Raw genomic sequence first — 14,205 nt, forward strand, 5'->3', positions numbered from 1 at the left:
CTCATTTCTCAAATATATAAGAAGTGGAGCCAGAGTTATAAAAATAAGAGCCCTTTTCCAGGTATTAAGTGGCCAAAAGATATTAACAGGCAGGCAGTTTTTAGAAGAGGAAATTAAAGTTATCCATACTCAACGAGAAGACTTTTATGAACTGATGCAAAATGAAGTTAGCATAACCAGGATAACATTGCATACAGGAATGGCAATATTGTACAATGATCAATTGTAAATGACTTTACTGTTCTAATCAATCTGAAGGACTTATGATGAAAGATGTTATCCATTTCAAGAGAGAGAGAGAGAACTGTTGAACTCTCCTGGCAAATTTAAGCATATTTTTCTTTTGATTTCATTTTGTTTGTGTTTTCTTTTGTGACATGGCCAATATGGAAATATGTTTTTGTGTAATTTCACAGATATAATTAATATTTCTGCCTTCTCAAAGATGGAGTAGGGCTGGAGGGATGAAGAGAATTTGGAAATCAAAATATTTTTAAATGATTAATTTTTTTACATGTGACTGGGAAATATTTATCAAATAAAAATAATTTAAAAATTAAATATAACTGGAGTAATGGATTGAGAGACAACCTCTGAGTTGGGGAGAGTAAGAATCACTTATCATGCTTGACACATGTCAAGCTTGTATGTTTTTGGACAAAGCTCATTTAAATTCTAACCAAATTACTTTATGAACAATCTACTTTGATAAAGAAAGGATCCTCAGCAGGACTTTTAAATATTTGTAAACCAAGTCCCAGAACCTATTTGTATGAGACTCTCTTCATTGGTGAAGGTCAATCTTCCCTGCTATGTGAGGGGCCGAGTAGAGTTTAACAGCTAGAAAGAAATGCACTCTGTTCTTTTCAGATTTTCTTCCACCCTTCATGTGGCTAGCAGCATGGGACTTTTATTCCACTCAAGAGGAGTTAATTACAGATAAATTTTTTTAATGGTTTACACTAGTGTCCATCTAAAGTACATATTTAAACATTTCATAAAATCACTATTATAATATGAATTCATCATTTTCATATGTCTCTTCAGAAGGAGAAATTATGCATTAAAACCCCCAGAAATTAAAAATCTTTTGAGCCCAATCTGTCTGTATCTGTCACCTTTTGAGACTCATTTTTTTTTTCTCCACAGTTTTGCATAACATAGTAAAAAGATTGCACATGAAACTGCAAGTCTATGAGGCACGACTTGCTATTTCTTTCAAATATATAAAATTATGATATAAATTTCTTTTTTTCTTCCCTTCCTCTACCTAGCACCCTAGAAATGGGTACCATGAGCCACAAATAGATACACACACACACACACATATGTAAAATTATTCTATATATTCTTACTTCTATTTATCAGTTCTTTCTCTGGATTACGTTTATAGGCAACTTAATGATACATACCACTTAACAGGCAGTTATGGAAACATGCTTTTTGGTTGAACAGAAGCCTGATTAGTGAAAATACTGGTTATATTGCAAACATATACCTTCTACATGAAAGACTAACTGGCCTCATAAACAGAATTTTGACTGAAGGGTATGTTTGAAATCTTCTGTGGTTATGCAATTGATCTTTATTAGAAACAAAACTGAAAAGGCTGCCAAAAACAGACAATAGATTCAGACACCTTATTTCCCATCTGCCTCACAGATGAGATTCAATGAACAATGAAAATCTCATTATTCACATTTGAAAATCTCACTGCCCCCACACAACTGTTTTTAATTGTAGCCTGCAGCAAATAGAATGCTGGCTCATTGGAAGAAATCTATTTGTAGCAATAGAATGTCTTATGATTAAAGTCAACCAATTAGGAGATTAGTAGAGATCAGTACAATACTTTCTAATATGGGAGGTTTTGTTTATAAAAGTTTGTTTTCTGTTGGAGTGTTTTCTTTTTCAAAACAGTGAAATAATTTAAGCTAAAAATACTCTTCTAGAAACAATGCACTTTATTTTTGGACAGAAACTTTCTATATACCAGTTATCCTTATCTTTTTTATCTCAAACTTGAAAGCTACTCTATTGGCAGCAAGGAAGAAAGGTAAATAAAGGCATAGTTTCAGCTAATCAGAAAATCTACTCATCTTATAGTGAGCCATTTTGACAAGTAGCACTTCCATGCTTATATCTCTAAATCCTTTGTGTCTTTTTGTTTCTACTCTATTAATCCCCAATCCTAGGTGTACTCTTCATAATGGACTTTTTCTGTTGCCTCTTCTAAACTACCGAGTTGATCCTTGCTGGAGGGAGTCATGCAACCACATGGACTGAGTTTATGATAAATTCTTTTTAAATAAAATAATAGATGACAGATATGAAAGCAGGAAGACTTATCATCTTGAGTTCAAATGTGGCCTCAAATGCTTACTTAGCTGTATGATCCTGGACAAGTCACTCAAGCTGTTTGCCTTAATCCATAGAACTACTTCAGTATCTTTGACAAGAAAACCCCAAATAAAATCATAAAGAATTGGACATGACTGAAATGGCTGAACAACAAAATCCTATTATTTTTAATTTGCTTGTTTTTTTAAAAATAATTTTTGTTGATGCCTTTTTTATATCATCAATCATTCCCAGTAAACCTCCTTTTTCTAAAGAGCCATTCTATAACAGTATTTTTTCAAAGATGAAAAAAAAATCAGTATTTCTGATCAATACATTCAAAAAGTCTGAAAACATGTGCAATACCTGTAGATATCCCATCTATAACAGGAATGGGTTGGTGGTGTCTTCTCATATCTCTTCAATTGAGTCATGCTCGATCTTTATAAATTTGTTACATTCACTTTTGAATTTTGGGGTGGTTTTTTCCATTTATATCATAGTTATTGTAAATATTTTTGGCTCTACTGTTCACATTATTTCTTATATTATACATTATTATTCATTACTAATGTACCAAAATTTGTTTACCCATTCCCCAATTGATGGTCATCTACTTTGTTTCCAAATCTCTGATGCCACAGAAAAAAGTGCTGCTATAAATATTTTGGTATGAGTGGGAACTTTCTCCTGATCAATGGCTTCCTTGAGGCCATAAACTCAGTAATGGAATCTCTGATTTAAAGAATGTGGACATCTTTGTCATTTTATTTGCATACTTATAAGTTCTTTTTCAAAAGCTTATATGATTTTATAGCACCCCTAACAATATATTAGTGTGCCTATTATTCCACAAACCCTCCTACACTGGTTATTATCATTTTTTAATCTTTGTCAATCTTTAGATTGTGAGGTAAAATCTCAGTGTTGTTTTGATTTTCTTTTTCTTATTATTAGTGATTTGGGTTATTCTTTCTTGTGGTTAAAAATACTTTGCAATTAATCTCTTGCTAAGTGTTTAAGATTTTTGTTCATTTATCTACTGGGAAATGACCATCAGTCATACATATATACACAAACACATATATAAAATTTATTAATCTTGAATATTAAACCCTTATTAGTGGAATATGATACAAAGATTTGCCCATATGACCACTTCCCTTGTTATCCTAGCTGCATTCATTTTTGTCTATGCAAAAGTATGTCAATTTAATGTAATAAAAATTTTCTACCTTATCATTTGTAATTCTATTTCTTGTTTTTGTTAAGAATACATCTTCTACCCATAATTGTGAGAGGTATATGATTTGTTCCTCTTTTTTAGATAGCATGATCTTTAATATTAAAATCTTGTATCCATGTAGAGTGGAATATGGTATAAGATGTTGATCTGAGTCTAATTTTTATTTTCTACTTTTTTTCAGCAATTAAAAGTATCAAATAAAGAGCTTTTTTCCTTAGGTAATTTATATTTTCTGCTTTATCAAATACTTGGTTGATGAGTTCAGTGATTTCTAATCCTCTCTTGTCCAGTCTGTTCCATTGTTTTCTCTCTCTAATTTTAAACTCATATCAGATGATTGTGATGACTGCTGCTTCATAATATATTTTGAGGTCTGGAAGTTATTTCCCTTTCATCTTTGTTTCTTTTCCCTGAATATCCTAGATCTTTTGTTTTTCCAAAATAATTTTGTTACTATTTTATCTAGTTGTATAAAACATTTTCTTAGTAATTTTATTAGAATAGCACTAAAAGTGTACCTCAATTTTGGTAGTATTATAGTTTTTATCTTATTGACATGGCCCAGCCATGAGCATCAATTATTCTTCTGGCTATTTAATTTTTTTAATAAGGAAAATGAATCATGTAGGTCTTCTGTGCTTTAGTAGCTCAGTCCCCAAATATTTTATGTATTTTGTACTTGTTTGAAATGGAATTTTTCGTATTTTTGCTTATTGTGTTTTGTTTTATATAGAAATACTATTGTGTTTTGAGGATTTATTTTGTAGTCTGCAATTTTGCTGAGGTTATTAATTGAATCACTTAGTATCTTTGCTGATCCCTAGGATTTTCCAAGTAGACCACAATATTATTAGCAAATGGCTATAGTATTGTCTTATTTTTACTAATTTATATGCCTTTATTTTCTTTCTCTTGGTTGCTCTTGCTGGCATTTTCAGAACTATATCAGATAATAGTGGGACAATGGACATATTTGCTTCATTCATATTTATTAGGAAAGTTTAGTAAATCCCCAGTGCAGATGCTTGCTTGCTTTTGGTTTTAAATATATATTTTTTATGAATATTAAGATTCCTTCATACTTTGTAGAGATTTTAACATAAAAGAAAGTGTTGAGATGATTATTTGACTTATGTTCTGGGTTTTAATATGATTAATTGTTTTGATTATTTTTCTGATGTAAAATCATCATCCTATCCTTGGTATAAATTTCTTGATTATAATTAATGTTTTCTTAGTTAAGTCATTCAAGTCTGTTTGATAGGATTTTAAAAAATTGAGTCAATATTCATTAAGGATATTGGCTTTCAGTTTTCCTTTTGAGTTTTATCTTTCTTTGGTTGAGGTATTAGTACTATATTTGTTTCATTAAAAAATTCTGATAGGATGTTTTACTTCTCTATGAAAACAATTTGTGAAGTATGGATGCTAATTATTCTTTGTAAGTTTTATAGAATTATGCCATGAATCCACCAGGATAAGGAGTTTTTTTTTCCCCTTGTTCCTTTATGCTGAAATATTTTTCTAATTTGAGTAATTTTCTGAGATTGGATTAAGATATCTTTCTGGTCTACTAGTTTGGATATTTTATATCTTTGATGATATTCCTCTATTTTTGGTTTCCAGTTTTGTTAGCATACAGCTGTGTATCACATGTCCTGATAATTCTTTTTGTTTCTTCTAGTTTTTTCCCCTTGTGATTTTTGCCTTGCTCATTCTTATTTTGTGGGTTCATATTTCTGCCATCTTTAAAGAAAAAGTTAAGGGCTTATCAACATTATTAGTCTTTACAAAGACCACTTAACACCTGGAAAATGGTTTTTATTTTTATAAATTTGGCTTCATTTCTTATATATTTGAGAAATTAGGCCTTTATCAGAGAAACACTAATTTCCCTCCACTTTCCTGTTTTCTTTCTAATTTTGGCTACATCAGTTTTGCTTGTGCAAAAAACCCTAGCTCTTTTCATAAAAGATCTTCCTTCAGGTATCTGGATACCTGGAGTCAGGAAAATGTGAGTTAAAATTTTGCTTCAGATGTTTACTATCTGTGTGATCCTGAATAAGTTATTTAATCTTAGTTGTGAAAGAGATAACTTAACTTACAGATTGTTGTAAGGATCAAATTACATGATATTTGTAAAGTGCTTAGCGCAGTGCCTGGAACGTAGTAGGTACTATATAAATGCTACTTTGCTTTTCTTTTTCTCTCATAGTAGGGTTCATCAGTGAAATGCTTTCCTACCACCAAAGCCAGTAGTCTCTCCTTTACAATTCTTCTTTCCTTATCATTCCTCCTTTATCTTTACCCCAACCCCATGTAGTGTTTTCTCTCTCTAAGATGACAAAAGTCACATTCCCCTAATTATTTACCCTTAATCTGACCCAGATACAAAACACAGTCCTTTCTTTCTTTTTTATTCTCCTCTCATTTTCACCCTCCTACTTTGTAATGCACTCCCAAAAAGGACACAGATTCACATGGTCAAAATCACAAGATTTTGTCTGTAATACCCCAAATATACCTCTTCATTGTTAGCTCTACCTGACTACCTCCTTCACTTCTGTTTCCTTGTGTATCTTTAGAAAGACATCTCTCACTGATCTCTTTGCTGTCATTGTATTGTTTCTGTCTTTGACTGGGCATTTTTTCAACCCCAATACATTTTTGTAGTTTATGGTGTTTAAGAAACAAATCATCTCTTCAGATCTAGTTTTCATTCTGAGAATGTTTCAAATACCTCTTTATTGTTGAACATCTCTTTTTTCTCAGTTATAAGTTAAGCTTATATTTGCAGGGATAGGTCAACATGGGCTGCAACTTGAGCTCCATTGCTCTTGTATGTTTGATGGTGGATGCAGAATAGCCTTACATTGTTTAAATCTCTTTTGTATTTGAAGGACTTTCTCCTAATCATGTGCGGAACCTCGTTTCTGAATTGCATTGTTAAATTTAACTATGTGTTTGCAGCTTTGATTTTTTTTCCTATTCTTTCAATTGACATTTAATTTTCTTCATTTAGAAGTTCTAGGCAATCTCTTGTATTTCAATCATAATTATGGTAAGGTGTTTTGTGTGTGTTTGGTTGTGTTCTTTCGGGAAACATATGATCTCAGGCTGTCTCAACATATAGTGCCTTTAAGATCAGTATGTTTTGCTTGAGTAATACATATATATTATTTTAATTTTTTTTTTTTTTTTTGCTTCTCTTTTTCCAAATTGTCCTTTCATTCTCAATCTATTTTTTGTTTGTTTTGGGTAAGACTTGCCATCGCAGATTCTAGTTTTTCTATTCTTTTTTTTTTTTTAAATTTACTGTACAGGCCATAACTTCTGCTCTCAAAATTCTTTATTTTGCAGCATTTATTCATAAATGCCTAAACTTATTTAATCAATCTGGATGTTTAATTTCTTTGAGAGTAATGGTTTTCCTATTATTTTTTGCTTGTGTTCAAAATCTTTGAGATTTCTTCTTCCTGAAGACTTGGTTAATTTCAATATCTTTTTCTTCCTTGTTTTCCTTATTGCTCACTTTGTATAGCTTCCGCTCACATTGAGCAAATAAAGAGTTCACCAGTTTAGATCTCACCCTCAGGTGACTCTTGGAGGAGCAGGACTGATTTCAGATGTATGCAGAATCCTTCTCTCAGCTTTCGCGTAGTCCTGCATAAACTCCCAAACATTCCCTCTGTGCCTCAGTCTTCTCACTTGATAGTTCAAAGCACTGCTATAACATTGCTACCTACGTGAGGGGCAATTTCTATTGTTCAAATTTGGGTCTTCAGGAATGTGGGATGAAGGTAGATTGGGAGTCTCAGGTTGAACTTTATTTCAAGCCTCTGACTTAGAGAGAGAAAACTTTCTCTCTCTAACAGAATCCTGGCATGGTGGCAGCAGTTGGGAGGACTGTTACAACACTGTCTGTCTGTCATGGCCTGACCAAACTTCTGAAGCTTGGAGCTGGCACTCCCTACCATTGAAAAGAAGGATAGGGGACCAGAGTGTGAGGTTGGTTTTTGTTGCAAACCTGGGGGTTGAGTCCTGGAATTGTCTAGGATAGACTTGCTGCTGGTAGCTTGGGAGGTGCAGAAAAGGCACTGAATGAATTCAAGGTAGGTATCAATTCATTTTTAAAATCTTTTTTTGTTTTGGATTCTGGGGGAGAAGAAGAGACAGATAAAATCGTTTTATATCTTTGATAAATTGTGGGGTCAGAGAAAATGTTTCATTCTCTACTTTTTCACAAGACCCAGAAATCCCTTTCCTTGATATTTGATGCATTTCCTTATTATCTCTTCAGAGAACCAATTCCAAATCTTCTCTTCTGTGTTCAAGCTTCCACCTCTTTCTCCATTTTTTTTCTCACTATGTAGCCTCATAATTTACTTGACAGAGCATAAGGTATTCATTGAGAAGTCCATCATCTTCTACGTCCTTACATATAGATTTAAAATCTTATTCTAACCTCATTTTTTTTCAATTTTAGAGGTTCAGGTTTATACTACTGTTTGCTGAGACTGTTTCCCTTCATACATCATTAATTCTATTACCTTCTATATCTATCTTGGACCTTCATAGTGTTTCTATCCTCCTTTTCTTCCTCTTCCTTTGTCTCTATCTTTCTCTCTTTTTGTCTCTGTCTGCCTCTCTCTTTCTCATCTTTCCTTCTCTCTTGGTTCTTTTTTTTGCTTTGTGACATTCTCATGTTTTCCCTATACTAACAGAATTTTCCCTTAGCCTTGCCATTCACTTATACTATTTTATCATATCTCTCCTCCCCTTCATTCTTCATTTCTCAATCTTATTCAATCTTGCTTCCATCCTCACTAGTTTACTGAAACTGTTCTCAAGGTGGCCTCTTAAGCAAAAGTTTCAATTTTGCTATTAAATCCTCATTTTATCTTGAATTTTCCACAGATATTCCTTATTGATGACCACCTCCTTGGTGTTAACACATTTCTCTTTTAACTGCTCTTAACATTGCTTTTTTCCTATTTTTCAGTGGCACCAACCCACTCCTCAGTTTCCTTTGCTGATTTCTCTTTCTTTTCCTCCCCCTAGGAGTGGATGACCTCCAAAACTCAATTCTCACTCCATTCAAAACCACTTGGTATTCATTGAAAAATTGTGTTTAAAAGGACATTAACAAGGACTTTAGAGATCAAGTTCAAACTCCTAATTTTCCAGATGAGATTGTGAAATGATTTGTCTTAAGGTCATACAATTTTAGGTAGCTGAGCTGGAACAAATGATTTCATTAAGTACTTTACATTTCCTTAAAGTACTTTACAAAATCATTTTACTGCATTTTCAGAACATCTGTGGGAGGAAGTTATTATGATTAACTCCATTTTACAAATTAGAAAACTGAGGCAAGCAGTAGTTAAGTCATTTGTCCAAGGTCATATAGCAAGAAAATATTAGAGGCAGGGTTTGAACTGAGATCTTTCCCATTCAAATTTCATTATTCTATCCAGTCTACCTTCTAACTGTCAACTATGTGTTAAGTGCTGGGTTTTCAGAGAAAAGAAATGAAATTCTATCTGCCTTCAAGGAACTTTTATGTCACCTCCCCCTCCTCCCAAAAATTCATTTTATATCTCTATGCTACCAAGTATAATTCTTCAATGTCTGATGCAGCCTGGCTAGGAATTCTCATAAAGAAAATAAAATAACATGACATATTAATCAATCCTGTTTAAAAATAATCTAAAAAAACCCCTAGCTTTCCTTAAGAATTATTGAAATAAGCTAAGACAAAAAAAAGTTGTCACCTGACTTATTCTTACACAGTATTATTTAGAAATATTTAATAAATTCTTACAAAAATATATTATAAATTCTTAAATTTTACAAAAAATATAAAATTCTTACAGAAAAAATTATGAAATGATTACCAGTCTCACAGAATTATAAATTTTAACTATAGAATTACATAGATTAATTATGTCTTAAAAATAAAGGATTATAAAGTAATTCTTACAAATTAATTCTTAAAAGGATTGATTTGTAGGTCTTTACAAAGAACTCAGATTTTTGAATCTTTCATTAAACCTGACAATGCCAATAAAATTTCCAATTTGATCAACTTCCCCATAATTTTTATAAGAATAAAAATAAAAAAGTGAGGTTAAATCATGCCAATTAAGTTCCTACCTCTATGTTAATTACGGTTGATTTCAGTGGTAAGGAAATCTTTATTTGAAGATTTGTGCTTTGTTTTTGACGTCCCTGGGTCATATAATCAAAGGTGCTCAGTTGCCGGAACACTGGATGGGAGAAGCAAAGAAAAATATAGAATTATTATAAAACATCCAAAGAGGAATGAAGGCTAGAGAGAAAGAGGTTACATTATTAAATTGAGGTCGTCTTGAAAAAGTGGAGAAGAAAATGGCAAACTGCTCCATTATCTATGCTAAGAATACCCCAGATAGGGTCATGAAAAGTTGATCAAGGTACTGAAAAACAAATTCTTAGAAATGTCATTTGACTATTTAGATGTGCTTCCTGTCTTTGTTTTTGTTTTACTTTTAAATGAAGGCCAGACATAATGGTGTATGTAGAGGAGGCTGAGATTGGTGGATCTCTTGAATTTAGGAATTCTGAGTTGTAGTAATTGTAATCCCAATTGGGTGTTCACACTAAGGTGATGAGTCCTTAAGAGTAGCAGGAGTCAGTAGGCTGCAAAAGGAAGACAAAACTGGCTCAGGTCAGAAACAGAGCAAATTTTCCAGGTCAATCGGTACTGGGATTGGGCTAGTGACTGACCAGAGCTAGCTTGGGTAAGATGGGTAACCTAATCTAAAATAAAAAGAAAGAAAGAAAATGAGAGAGGGAGGGAGGCAGGAAAAAAGAGAAGGAGGGAAGGTAAGTAAAGAGGGAGGGAGGGAGGGAAGAAGGAAGAAAGAAGGAAGAAAGAAATGAAGGAAGGTAGGAAGAAAAGAAAAATTAGATAAAGAAGTTTATTATAAAGTGACATAGATAATTTGAAAAAAATTCTGTGGATTTAAAAAAAAAGCAATAGCAGCAATAGGGGCTAATTCAACTCTCTTCACAGCACAGCAACTTATCTTTCTACTTTCCTTAAGGTCAACACATATAAGAATTAGATTATAAATATTTCTAAAAAACAAAAATGGCCACACACAAAAAAACTATTCTGAGACTTGAGCGGATGGTTGTAAGGAATGATAGCCTTATTTCAAGGAATTAATTTAGTATATTTATGTTCACTGCCTACTCTTTGGATGGATCTGTAAATACTGAGTAAAGCAAAAAATACAGTCACATTGGTTAACCTAAGCAAAAAAGGATTCAACTTTCACTTTTTTAAAACTTTTTTTTACTTCATTTTTTAAAATCCCTTTGCAATTATTACTACATTAGCTATTTGCACTATTTTAAGCAGTCTTTTTTTCTGTCTAGTTTGCAGAAAACTCTAGCAAAGAAAATTAACAGCTGTGATCCAGAGAGTACCTAGGCATGGAGGGGTTAAGTGACTTGTGTAGTCATTTTCTGTCAGATGAGGGACTTAAACCAGGTGGTCTTGAGTCTGTGGCCAGTTCTTTATCCACTATTCCATCCTGCCTCTCAGTTTGTTTAATTTAAATTAATAATTATATATTTGTAGAGTGTTTTGCATTATATAATCATATGTATATATATATACATGCATATACAGATGTATATTTACAGATGTACATAATATACATATGTATATGCACATCTATGTATATACACATATTTATAATCACATATATTTACAATGTACATATATATATGCATATGTATAAAAATTTTGATTATCTTCCATTTACTCTGCATGTTATTTTGCAGATATCTAACATTTTATATCTTCTGCATCAGAAGTTCCATTAGGGCAGGTACCATTTTTGGGATCTTTATGTCCCCTGGCAAACATTTGCTGATTAATTGATTCTCACAATAGTCCTATAAAGTAGGTACAGATATTATCACCCACAATTGTTCCCTTTTCAAGAAAAGGAACTCTGAAATTTCCTCATCCTATCAAAATCATCTATCATTCATTTTTTCCTATGTTTTCCTGACTATTCTCATTATGGCTTCAGGTCCCTCTACTTGACAAAAATAGTTATTGCACAACTGCCATTACTGAATCTGTATTCCAAAGAGATCAATAGGGAAAAGGATCCATGTGAAAAAATGTTTGTAGCAGCTCTTTTTGTGGTAGAAAAGAATTGGAAAAGGAGTAGATGCCCATCAATTGAGGAATAGCTGAATAAGTTGTGATACATGAAAGTAATGGATTATTATACAGTAATATTAAAAAATCAACAAGATGATTATAGAAGACCTGGAAAGATTTACATGAACTGATGCTGAGCAAAACAAGCAGAACCAGGAATACATTGTACACAATAACAGCAAGAATGTGCATTGATCAACTATAAAAGGCTTCATGATTCTTAGTGGTTTGGCAATCCAAAGCAATCCCAATAGGCTTTGGATAGAAAATGCCATCTGCATACAGAAAAAGAACTAAGGAGACTGATTATTCAGTCAATCAACATATGCTATGTTTATATTCACTTTTTTTCTGTTTTTTCTTCTCCCATGATTTTTCCCTTTTGTTCTGATTTTCTCTTCCAACATGATTCATAAAACAATATGTATTAAAAATTAAAAAATGCTCCAAGAAAAAAGTATTCATTGAGAAGTAATCTCCCAAGCCATCATCCCAGCTACAGTATCCTCCCTTTCCCCATTATAAATCAATTCAACTCTACACTTCCTCTCAAATGACTTTTTCCTTTGTCCTACTGCCTATCACACATTGCCAAATCCCAAACCTGGATTAAATCCATCATCTTTCTCTCCTACTCATGTACTACATAATGGAATTGGAGGAAGTCACACAATCATGCTGACTGGGTCAATGACAAATTTATTTTATCTAATCTCCATTAAGCTATCACTATAGTAAAATGACTTTTTTTTCCTCATCCCTAAATTTTTTTTTTCCTCTAAGGACCTGTCCTGTGCAGCTGTTGGTAACCTTTTTGTTACTTAAGTCTTTTTATACTATACCGCAGTGGTGATTGTCACCTTCCACCAAATTTTATTGAGAAAATAGATACCATTCAATGTGAGCTTCCTTTTCTCTACACGTCCCTCATTCTAAATCTAACAGACTCTTTGACATTATTCCTCAAGTCTCACCTTCTTTATTTTAGTCTTATTACTCCATAATAAGGTAATTTTGATTTTTTTCCCCTTCTTGTCCTCCATCAAGTGGTGTTTAAAAATTTTCTTTGTCTGTCTCTGTCTCTCCTCTCTCTCGCTTTCACTCCTCCCTCTCCCCATCTCTGTCTCTGTTTCTCTGTCTCTTTCTCTAATTCTGTGTCTCTCTCAGCTTCTGTCTCTGTCTGTCTCTCATATCTCACTTCCTTTCCTCACACAATCTAAAAATATGATAATCTTTTCTAAATTCTTATTCTCAACATTTCTCCTTCATTTAATTGTTTATCATCTTCTCCTCTCAGAAACGTGTTTTTGAGGTCTATCTTTTGCTGCATTATCATTTCCATTAATCCAGTCAAAATGCATTTTAAACTTTTCTTTACATGGAGCACTCCATCTCCCATCTCTATGTCTTTGCTCTATATCTGGAAGATGTTCTTTTCCTCATCTTAGAATTCCTTGGTTTCTTCAAAACTCATGTTAAGTAGCACTTTCTACATGAAACTTTTCCAGCTACTCTGGACTCTCTAACACAATTTGTATCTTTTTGTATGCTTTATTGTTTTTAAATCATTTTCAGTCAAGCCTAACTCTCTCTGATTGCATTTGGAGTTTTCCTGGTAAAGTGGTTTGCTCCAGATTTCTTTTCATTGCATAGAAGGAAGAAAGGAATGAAGAGAGAAGAAGAAAGGAAGAAAATAGGATCAAAGGAAGGAAGGAAGGAAGGAAGAAGAGATAAAATGAGGGAGAAAGAGGAATGGAAGGAAGGGAGAGAGAAAGAGAGAGGAGGGTGTAATGCCAGAGAAACTGAGGCAGGAGAGAGATTAGAGCGTTTTTAATATTTTATTAATGGGAGAGTATAATTGACTGGACAGGACTCTCGTCTCAAATTATCCAGTCAGACAGAGATAAAAATATACTGGGACCAAGGATCCATGTTGGTCCCAGGGTTGGAGGAGACTGTCAACTCAAAGAATACAGTGGACAGAATCCAGCAATGAATGGAGGAAACCCAACTTCTTAAATACCTTTTCTCTAAACAAAGGAAAGGGTAAGAAGCCGGGGAAAATTTCTGTCAGGATAGGGGAGGCCATAAATCCTAAAAACCCAGAGACAGGATGTCTGAATACACAGAAATAAAGATATCAGTGAGGTATCTTGGAATATTTTAAAGGGATATTGTAAATTCTTAAATTCAAAAGAGTCAGGAGGTCTACTCTCTTGTTTGTCTTGCTAATTTATAACCTTAGAGCAAATGGTCCTCAGACTTAATGGCCTAGAGGTGGTGGTGGGGGTTTACAATTTAGGGGATTGAGACAGAACAGTTAAAGAAACTGAGACAAGGGAAACTAGTGCAGGGAAACTGAGTCAGGACAGTTAAAGAGAAATGTGGCATA

Source organism: Antechinus flavipes, chromosome 1, assembly GCF_016432865.1.
Source record: "Antechinus flavipes isolate AdamAnt ecotype Samford, QLD, Australia chromosome 1, AdamAnt_v2, whole genome shotgun sequence".
Lineage (NCBI taxonomy): Eukaryota > Metazoa > Chordata > Mammalia > Dasyuromorphia > Dasyuridae > Antechinus > Antechinus flavipes.